We start from the raw sequence: 11,534 nt of genomic DNA on the forward strand, positions 1-11,534 counted from the left end.
GAAGGACAATCACTGTGTGTTCACTCTACAGAAAAATTCAGTTTCAGGGAAGGCTCCTGTGGGTCAGCCAGGTGCAATGGAACTGGGAATCTGCTTCCAGCTTCTCAGGCTGATTTGTATCATCTAAGGGAAGCCACTTAACCTCGGTTCCCGATGTCTTCGCCTGTAAATGAGAGAGAGTTAGAGATAGTGCTGTGGTCTGAATGTTTGTGTCCCCCTAAAATTCATAGGTCAACAGATTGAAACCTGCCTCCAAGGTGATGGTCTCAGGAGGTGGAGCCTTTGGGTAGGTTACGAGGGCAGAGCCCTGGTGAATGGGATTATTACAGGAGCCAGAGAAAGCTCCTTTGCCCCTTCCACCATTTGAGGCTACAGTGAGAAGATGGCTATCAGTATCCGTGATACTGAGGTTAAGTATCTCACCAGGTACTTAATCTGCTGGCCCCTTCATCTTGGACTTCTCAGCCTCTAGAGCTGTGAGAAGTAAATTTCCGATGTTTATAAGCTACCCAGTCTATGGCATTTTTGTCATAGCAGCCCGAATAGACTAAGAGAGAGAGTTAAGGTTTTCCCTGAATTCTAGATTCTACAACAAAATCAATCAAATTCCCTAAACACTAGGTCATTTTAGTATTATCTGATGATTCACTTGGCATTTAGGATTTTGCTATGGATGAGGGCACACGTGAGTGTTAGCTATGATGCTGATTAAATGTGTAGGTGATGAAATGTGTAGAGTTAACGGAGATTTTGAAGACCAAAAGTAAGATCAATGCTTCTGGACCCTCTTAATGATATGCACACGTAGGAAATGGGGTTAAACAGGTGAGGATGCTCAAAGCTAAGGTGGCTGGCTGTAGTGCTTAACTTCCCTAGGATTTCTCAGATGTGCCAAGGGCTGAGAAGGTTGACATCTTGGACATCATCCTATAACCCAGTCGGGGCATACCCTAGCACATCAGTCAGGAAGCTCTGGACTAGAAAACAGCACTTACTATGGAATAGAGAATGGCAGTTTACACAATAAACATGATAGCTACTAAAATAATTCTCCTTGTATTTTTATTCTTTAGTTTTTATTTAAAAATTACTAAATGAAGGAGTAATTGAAAGGGGTGAGATAATAAATTCAGTTGGTGACACACTGATGCCAAAGCATCTGAGACATCTAAGTGCAGATTTTGAGATGCTAGGTGGATACCCAGATATGGAAGTCGTGAAGGAAGTTTGCACTGGAGAGAGTTTTGGGTCACTAGCTTGTATAAATGAGATTTGAAGCCATGGATGAGATTTCACTGAGAGAATGAGAAGAAGCCAACGATGGCTCAGGAGAACACTAAATTTAAGGGGTTGGCAAAGAGAAGGAGATAGCAAAATGTATAAGCTCATTTGGAGCTATTCAGAAAGTGATTTAATGTCATTTTATAAGTGAGAAACAAGAAAAATTGATATCCATGTGTAGATGTGATTTGTATTATGTGATGACATACATAAATATAGGCAAGAACACACACATGTGGTGAATCTATTTATTTACTCATTCACAGTAAATGCATTCATTCTTTCTACCAATGTTTATTGACGGCCTACTATGTGCCTGGAATTATTCTAACCATATGGTATATGACAATGAGAAAAACAGGTCAAGTCTCTTACCTAATGGAGTTTTAGTGTGGCACACCACACACTGTAGATACCATGCACACACGCCACACCACACCACACCACATCACACCACACTACATCACACTAAACTCTTTAGAGCCTGCTCTCCAACAGGAAGAGCAGAATGTAGATGGGCCTGTACTTTTACTGGACCAAGATTCTTTATCCTCCTGAAGGATTGCCTGTCATCACCACCGACATATCGATTTGGCCCTGTTCCTGTATTTGTCTTTAATTTACTTAAAAGGTTAACTGGATGGTTGAATCATAGGTTTCTAGCCAAAGTATGCTTCCCTTAAAGGAGTTCCCAGCTAATCAGTAAGCTGAGCCAGTTTGGCATCTGTCTTACATTATTAAGGAGCTGGGCATCTACAGGCTGAGCTCATACTGCGGAAGCATCAGCAGGACCTTGATCTGCCTTCACACCATCATTGCTGGATGACAGGGGAGCAGCATAGGTCAGGGTTCAAATCTGAGATGGCAGGTTTTGAGGACAAAGCCTGCAGAGATCACTTTCTATTGGAAACTCTTATTTTAATCCATTATCAGAATATTCTAACTCTAGGTCTTTCGACTCCAAAGAAAGCAAAGGCAAATCTACCCTATATCTTTTCACCTTTTTGTCTCCCTGAGATTTTTTTGTAGTTGTTAAAACTTTCTCAGACAATTAGGAGATCAGAGATTTTTCTCCATTTTGGGGTCAATATGATTTGGGTCCCCTTTAGCTAATCAGCCAACTCTACTTCTAGAATTTTTATTTTGATTAATGGTACTATCCAATGATGTCTCTAATATCTCTGGTTCTTTAATTTCCCATCCAGGAAACTTTTCTTCCTTTTTATTCTTTTTCCGGTTGAGACCTCGTTGAAAGCCTATATGGTATAGGAAATGAAAAGGAGATAGACTTTACAAGTGAGAAAACACTCCATTATGTCCAAAGTGTTGGCCGTCCCCATCTTTTTTATTAATAAACTTGGAGTAACCCTTGACTCCTTCCTTTTCCAGCATCTATCATATCTAATGAGTTATACATGAAGTCAAATTCTCAAAACACTATTTTACATACATTCTTTGGCCAGCAGCTTTCCATGAATCCCTATTATGGATTGAAATTCAAATTCATTAGCCTATGCTTTGGCACAGTGATTAACACTTTTATGAATTAATCTCACAAGTGTAGTCACATGCATGTAAAATGACCTGTTGGCAAATTATTTATTGTAGTAGTACATGTAATTGCAAAAGACAGAAAATGGCTTAAATGCCCATTAATTAGGGGCTGATTAAATAAATTATGATTGCTCCATACAGTAGAGTACTATACAGGTATAAAAAAGGAAATTCTTTATATAGTGATGGTAATGATCTCTAAACTATTCTGTAATATGAAAATAGTTAACATTTGTGGAAAAAAGGGTTCACATGCACACATAAACATAAACATAGGCATATATTTTCTTCTGTATGCATTTAATATCCCCAGAAGCATACGTAAGAAACATCAGATGCCTCTGGAGTGGCAAGTTGGATGACAGAGGGATAGGAGTGAGGGGAAAACTTTTCACTGTAATATACATTGATACCTTTCGACTTTTGAGCCAGGTGAACTCTTACTAGTACATACATACATATGTGCACTTTAAATTTTAAAATCCTTCGTCTGGCATTTGAGGGCCTCCCAATCTGGCCCTCAGTACCTTTGCAACCATATTTCCATCATACCATGTTTTCTCCTGCAGAAGCCCACTCTTGTCTTGTTGGCCTGTTCGAACACCTAATACACAGTTCCATCTAGATCTCTTCAAAGTCAAATTGCCAGGTTCCTCTAATCTACATCTTCTGGGACCTCAGTAAAAAGCAATGTGCCTTCTACCAATGTGCTTTCTTAATTTAGCCTTTCCTCACTTTTTGGATTCCCTGAGTCTTGCTAACATTTGTTATAACAACATTCTTTCTACCCTTCTCTTCCTTAAGTCAATGGGTCTTGACTTAAAAGAGACAAATGTGGTACAGTAGCAAAACTTGTGCTGTAGGGGGTGACCCCCCTGATTTAAACAAACACCTGCCCACCAGAGCTCTGCCTCCCTGGAGGCAAACTTACCTGTCTCTAGAGACAAATCCAGTACAAGTTCACCCCTGGGCAGAGGCCGATGCTACCTTTCTCCTTTCCCCCAGGATGTCACGCATTTAGAGGGCTGTGGCTCCTGCAGGGTGAGGTTCCTTAGTCCTCAGAAAGGAATCCCTATCCTTTCCAATACAAGATCTCTGCAGCCTCCTGGTGAGATATTGCTCAGCAGGCCTGAAGATGTACTTGTGGTTTGTTGTCCTTTTGGAACCTGTCTTGACCCCCCAGATGAATCCCCTTTCCAGCTAATGACACGTGCTGTGACTCTGTGATGCTTGCTGGGTCTTCAGCGGCACTAATTTCATAAGATGTGGATCCCAAAGGCTTCTCCCAATGTAGAAATTTTGTGCTCTTCACATGGGACTTTGCCCTAAAATGGGAAAACTCTCTCTATATATTTTCTTGATCCAGCAAAATAGTACCAGATACAATGTGATATTAGAATGTTGATAATATAGTGATAGCTAACGAATATTTAAGTGCTCTTTAATAACTCTATGTTGTAGTTACTATTAGCATCCTTATTTTACAGATAAGAAAACTGAGACCCATGGAGGCTGAGTCACTTGCCCAAAGTCACACAGCTACTAAGTGGTGAAGCTGAGATTGAACCCAGGTAGTCTGTCTCTCAACCCCTTAAATACTATGCATGCTACACTCAGTGACTTACAAGTTGTTAACAATACAATGATCTTCTTGGAATGATTTTTCAATCTTCATTAAAGATCCCTCTCTTCTGGGCCACTTGCTTTCAGCTTGACTTAATGTCCAAGGTCTCACACAACTAATAAGTAAAAGAACCAGGGTTTGCAACCAGGAAGTCTGGATCCTGAGGCCAGGCACTTGGTCATTATGCTAGACTGTCTCTCAGGAGTGAGACTGGGTGATGCACAGCCTTGACCCGAAACCCAGTGTTAAGCTAAAATGAACTAGGCTGTTCATGGACCATAACATGTTTTTCTAATGAGAAGTCTGGAGGCAGAAAGTTTCACCTTATCTCCTTGCTGAAAGCCCATACCTGACAAAGACCCATATGGACTACACCAGCCCTTATGAGAAGTAGCCTGGGAAGAGCAAGGACTGTGGTTTCTTCACATAGATTTGTTGATATCCCTTGACCTAGGACTTCATCCTACAAAACGTGGCATGGTCAGTGACCTCAGACTAGACCCATCCAAGCACCCCTTTTTTAAGTGTGGGAGAGAAGTCTCATCCTTGTTTCTTGGGCTGTTTGTGGAGGGGAGAAATAACGGAATGAGAAAGAGCTGGCAGAAGTCTCAAGCTTCTTCAGTGTCTGACTAAAGGTCCACCTCCCCCAGGCAACCATACCTTCCATGCAGACTCGTTGTTATCCTCCCCAGAACTCTGGTAAGTTTAATTATGATGCCCCATAATGCTGTCCAGAGCTGACCTTGTCCAGCCACTTACCTTGATGTGTACGATTGTGCTGGGCCCCCCAAACAACTCAATACATTTATTCCTTCAAGAAATATTTACTGAATACTACCTTGACACCATGTCATCAGGTAGCAAAAAGATGATCAAGACCCCACTCCTGCCCTCAAGAAACTCAAGGACCAATAAAGTAGCAATTATATTTAAGTGAAGAAGTCATCACTGAGGTCAGTAGGACATAGAAGAGAGACCTCCTAACTCTGCAGGAGACAGGAGTCAGAAAAAGATGCTAAGAGGAGACTGTGCTTGATTTGAATCGTGAAGATATTAAAGGAGCTTTTTGGATGACAAGTGGAAAAAGAACAAGCAAAGAGGTATGCAACAGAAAAGGGTTTCAGGATAATTACAACTAATTCAGCATAGCTAAAGTACACAGCGCCTGTAAAGAAGCGAAGGAGATGAGGATGGATCCATAGGCATGAGCTGTAACAAAGCACATTCTTCCTGAATGTATGCTTCTTCATGGCAGGGATTTTTGTCTCTTTATTGATATATCCCTGGTGATTCATTGTGCCTGGCACAGGGAGGTGCTTGATATGCATTGGTTGTATGTGAAAAATTTGAATGTATGTCAGGTCCAGAAGTTCCAGCTTTGTCCTAAAGGGTTATTGAAGGATTTTAGACAGATGAGTGACATGATTAGACCTCATTTTGGTAAGTACACAATCGACTGAAAAATGAACGAAAGGGCTCAAAATGAAGGCTGGATACAAAATAAATATGCAAACACCACCCATTTATACATATGTATAATTGTCAGTAATAAAATAAATAGCAATAAAATTTAAAATACCATGTAAAATAAGAATGTGTAAGATGTACATTAAGAAAACTACAAAACTTGATAAAAGAGTGAAAAGAAGAAGACTTGACTAAAAGGAAACACAGTTAGTTATGGGGAACGTCCCTGGACAGGACGACCCATGTTGTAAAGATGTCATGTTTCCCTAAAATAATATATAAGTTTAATACAGTTTCAGTTAAAATCCCAGCGGGATTTTGTGGTACTTGACAAATAGCTTTTAAAATTCGTTTATATATATAAATGAATGAGGACAGCCAAGAAAAATCTGAAAAACCAAGAAAAATGAGAAAGGAGCTTGCTTAACCAGATCAAAAGGCACTATATAAATCTACAGTAATTAAAACAGTATGGTACTGGAGCAGGAACACACAGAAAACTGGAACAGAATAGAATATCCAGAAACAGACTCGTGTGAGTGTTTGTGTGTGTGTGTGTATTAGCATATGATTATAGATAACATTTATTGAATACTCACTATGTGCTTGGCATTGTTCTAAGCATCTTGTATTACTTGTTTAATTCTCACAGAACTGTGAAGCAGGTCCTATTGTTATCCTCATTTTACATATAACACAGCACATGTAGATTATGCTACATGCACACTAGTGAGTAGTACGCAGGCTGACTCAAAACCGTTCATTTTCAATCACAATGAAATAATCTTTCTGCAGATAAGAACCGAGGAAATTAAGAAAATTAAATATTGACAAATTTGACTATATAAACATTAAAGCAATAAACGGAAAAATGTTAAGAGGAAAGTGGAAAAGTAGGAAAATATTTACAAAAATATATATGATAGCAAAGGGTTACTATCCTTAATATATGAGTTCTTAAAAATCAATAAAATATGAATACCTAAATAACAAAAATAAAGAATCAATATGAACAGTCTAGTTTATAGAAGAAATATAAATAGCCAATAAACATATAATGATGCTCAATCTCAATAACAAAAAAATAAATGAAAATTAAAATGAGATATTATTTTTCTCCTAAAAGAATGGTATAAAGTAAAAGGATTTATAAATGCCTGGGTTTGGCAAGGACCCGTTGGCAGGAACAGTGCCATGCCCAGGAATATTGCCTCATCTCAGAACCCGAGGCAACGGGAAAAATCAGTGATACGGATTCTGCTTTGCTCTTTGCCTTCCAACCTCTCTTTTCCCCTCTCTCCTTCTTTGCCAGACTCATGTTGGTGAATCTATTTCAATGATTTGGGCATATGCTGTAAGTCTTCTGTAATAGCATTTGCCTTGCCAACACCACAAGGTTGCTGTGAGCATAATAATAGAATTCAGGAGGGGATTTCATGTTTATGACTGTTCTGGAATGAGTCCTGAGACGAGATGATTCTGTGATTTTAACCATTTGACTTTGAGCAAATCATTCAACCTTTCTGGATTCCAGTTTCATCATGAGTCAATTGAAGAGATTGAGTGAGATCATTTCTAAGTTCTTTCCTATTACCGACATTCAAAAATTCTATTATTCTATATAGAATCCCAAAGACTTTATTTATTATCTCTTCAAGGGAGCTGCAAATAGGGTTCTGGTGCTGTTGGGCAATGTTCAGGGATGATAATAATCCGGAATGAATCTTTATTCAAGATTTGATGGGCAGTAGTCCAATTTACAGGTGGCAAAGCTTTAGATGTGAAAAGCAGAATAACAAAGTGAGAAGCTTTCATTACAACTTTCAAATTACCCAGTGGTCATAATTTTATTGCATTGTAGTTAATGTTTAAATGTTCAGAAGCAACTTGCAAATAGGTGAAATTTTAAACCTGTACTTTCTCTTTGGGTGTCCCAGCTTCATGCTTGGTAACTCATTCCTTGGTGTGGGACACAGACTACCCAAAAACGATTAAATTGTTGTTCCCAATAACTGTATGTTCTATTAAAAAATTCAAACACATATTGCAAAGTTACCCCTTTAGGTCAGCTATCTGGTCCATCCCAGAGAAAGACTGTGTGAGCCCCTGCAAAGGACTTTCTATTCAGGAATTCAAACACACACAGTGTCAACCTGTCTCTGTTGAATCTCCTGCTCCTACAGCTTCTATTATTACCAGGTTAAAATGTTAGGCCAAAGCTTATAGTTAATTAATAGCATAAAGTTGAGAGAATTTGAAACTTAGAGCTGTCACAACCACTTGCTACCACATACTGATGGGAAATGATCAGAGCCCACAGAAGGAAGAAGTAAAAGAAGCTGAGAAAAATGATGACAGAACTTGAACTTTAAAGTCAGCTGTGCCCAAGCCAGCTCTGCGCCTTCACTTTGAAGCTGTTAGGGGTCAAAATTTCGGGGGGGGTGGTCAGTTTTTCTTTCACTTGTACCTTCCAGAATCCTACTCGATATAGACTTGCTTTAATTAACGTTACTAATGCAAAGATATGTAACCTTATGCAAGGGATAAATTTTGATTCAGGCATGTGTAGGAAAATAATTCAGTTATATTTTCCTGGATAAGTCCAATGAAAACCGCATTACCCCCAATATGGCCTGTGAGAGCTGGCTGAATGAGGTGGTCCACATGTCAGACTCACCTCTCTTTCCTCATTCTGAAACCTAAGCACTGAACTGCACTGGAGAAATAATTTAATGTGGCATTTTGCTAAAATATCCTGTAGATATTTTAGGTATTTGCACAGGGAATTTTTTTTGACCTTTGAATAATATATGTGCTAAGAAAGGTCTTGGGATATTGTAACAACATGCTGAACTGAGATAGGCCTGAAGGGGTTTATTTTGCTCTCTGTTGGCTGCTACTTTTTTCCAAATCCTGTTGGAAATTTTTAGTTTCTATGAGGACACTTTCAAAATGTTTTTTCTGTGACATATTTCATGCTATTTGATTGTCCCTTTATCAAAGGTGACAAGCAGCCAGTTGATAAACTTTCCAGAGAGTGGCTCGATTAATGTTCTAGGCATAATATTGCTGACCTACAATAGCCATCTGGACCTCTGGTGGACACTTCCAATTTAATATGTCCCAAACCAGGTGCTGGGTACTTAAAATGAATATATATGTTTCCAACATTTCAAACCACAGCTTCACTCATTGAAAACATAATTACACGTGATCACAAGCATAAATAGGCCGGTATAGCCAAAAGCATCTTAAAGACTGGATTTCTTCTACAGACAGTTTTGGATTGAGGCGATAAATATGATCAAATCTACTGTGTCAGCCCTTTAGTAAAAGAGACCGAAAGTAATTCTGCTGTCAGTGCAGTATGATAAACCTCAGATTAAACTGAGGATTATTCTGCCAAAAATATAGGGAGATGGATTCTCCCATAATGCAAGGATCTCTTCTCTAGAGTTTAGCATCTTTGGAGGATGTGCTGATCTTTCTGTGCAATTAAGCTACGAGGAAATACATTTCTGCCCCAGAGCACCCTTAGTTTCCCCAAAAGAGGAATTCGCATTATGGAAGTTTGTGGGAGAGAATGCTATGATTTAGTCTTAAATTATGTTAAGCTTTATTTTCTTCCAAATTAATAAAAGAACATGGACTATATCTGTCTTCCTCACTGCTGAGTTCCTAGAGTCTATTACAGTAATTGCATATAGTGGGCGTCCAATAACTATCTCTTGAATGAGTAAATGCACTAAAGTAGTGAGCAACGCCTTGTGGAGACAGAAACCACCTTGGGGAGGAGACTTTTGGATTGGGGATTAAAGAATGAATAGGTCTCCATGAAATAAAGGAGGAGGGATGGAGAAAAAGGAATTACAGTCAAAGAGAACAATAGGCACAAAGGAATGGAGACATGAATTTAGAGCATGTAATAATACATAACAGAAATCCATGAGTAAAATCTTTCGTAAGGTAATAAATGATAAACCCTCACAATCAAAGTGCAAATAAAATCCCAATTCATAAATGTCCTGCTGTGGACATTGGCTAGAAGTTGGACTTTAGCTATACATAAGCGTTATATTAGGCCAATTACCTTTGTGAGGTGATGAACCATTTCTAGAAGTTGGCAGGTTCCCCCCTGCTGGTTTTATAAGGCTATTGCGTAATGTTGACTTATTCTAGAATGTTGCTTGGGGCTGCATCACCAGGAATACTAATGAGACAAGGATTGGTCAGGAAAATACACTAACCTTCTGTGTTTGATAAAGTGGAAAATTCTTCTACAGTTGGTCTTTGGCAGACTGCCATGGCTTTACCAATAGTGTACAACTGAGTTTTGGATTTGGCTTAAGAAATCTAAGACAATTTTTAGAAATCACTGTATCTTCAAATACAACATTGTGTCTTCACCTTTTCAGAGAGTTATTATATGCATACAAAGAGTTCTTAAGGAACAATAATCACTTTTTTTGTAAAGCTTGTGGAATGCTTTACAAAAAAGAATGGGGACACAGTCATGTCCAAAGGTCAGGCTCCTGAGCTCAGCAGGTTATACACCTTCTATGCAAGGGTGAAGATGTCTTCAGTCTTTCTAACTAACAACATATCTTGAATAGTACTCCTTTACCAATGGGGGGAAAAAAGCACCGATATCCCTTATGCTAATTAACAAACCATCTGGGACAGATTTAGATAGCTATTCTTGAAATGCTTACCTTTGCTTTTAAATTAATGACCACCAAATGCTAACCAGCCATCCTAGAATATGAATTTCTTACTAGTTACTGCCAATATTAACTAACATAGAATATATTAACGTTAACTTATATATGCATGTACATACAGACACACTATGCTGAACTATTTTAAAGTCATTAAGAGAAAATTGTGTCTTAATGCCTGATTTTTTTTCCTAATGGCTCTCTCTATGCCTTTACTGATAATTAACAATGAAATCAGTAAGGCTGTATGAATAAACCAACTTATACTGGACGTGATTCTTCTTATTTTCTGTGTCAAATGATGCAGTTCTCAATCTAATCTTTATCCTATCTGTTCCATCTTCTGTCTTCCAAAAGAAAAAAGAAAAAATTATTTGTAGTCCCAGTACAATCACTTTTTTTTGTAGCCAGTAGTAAGAATAGTAAACTGCAATATTTTAATTAAAGTGAAATTATAAATTAGGACAGACTCCTGTTTGCATTATCTGACTGACTAATTTTCCTTTTTCCCAGTGAACCTTAGGTGTGCCTTACGTTTTATCTAATGTATTACTAATGGTAATTAAATACTGAAGATTGTGAAAAAATGTTATGATATGAGCTAGAATATATTTAACCATGTTGTATGCCTGTATGTGTTCTGAGAGGAAAAAGTGGAGTTAATAGCTGTGGTGCAGGATGATATTCAGATGTGTGACATGTGTCAGGAGAGAAGAGAGAGTAAGATCTCTATTTTGTTTTGGTCTGAGGAGTTAAGGTATGAGATGACCTTGAGTTTGATTCTTGTTCCAGCTATAGGATTGGATGGAGACTGTAGATGGTGCCACAAACGACATCTTGGGAAGATGTCCAGCCAGGTCTGTGATGTGGGGAGCCCAGCACATTAGTGC

The sequence above is a fragment of the Pteropus alecto genome, unplaced genomic scaffold (assembly GCF_000325575.1).
Source record: "Pteropus alecto unplaced genomic scaffold, ASM32557v1 scaffold111, whole genome shotgun sequence".
Taxonomy (NCBI): Eukaryota; Metazoa; Chordata; class Mammalia; order Chiroptera; family Pteropodidae; genus Pteropus; species Pteropus alecto.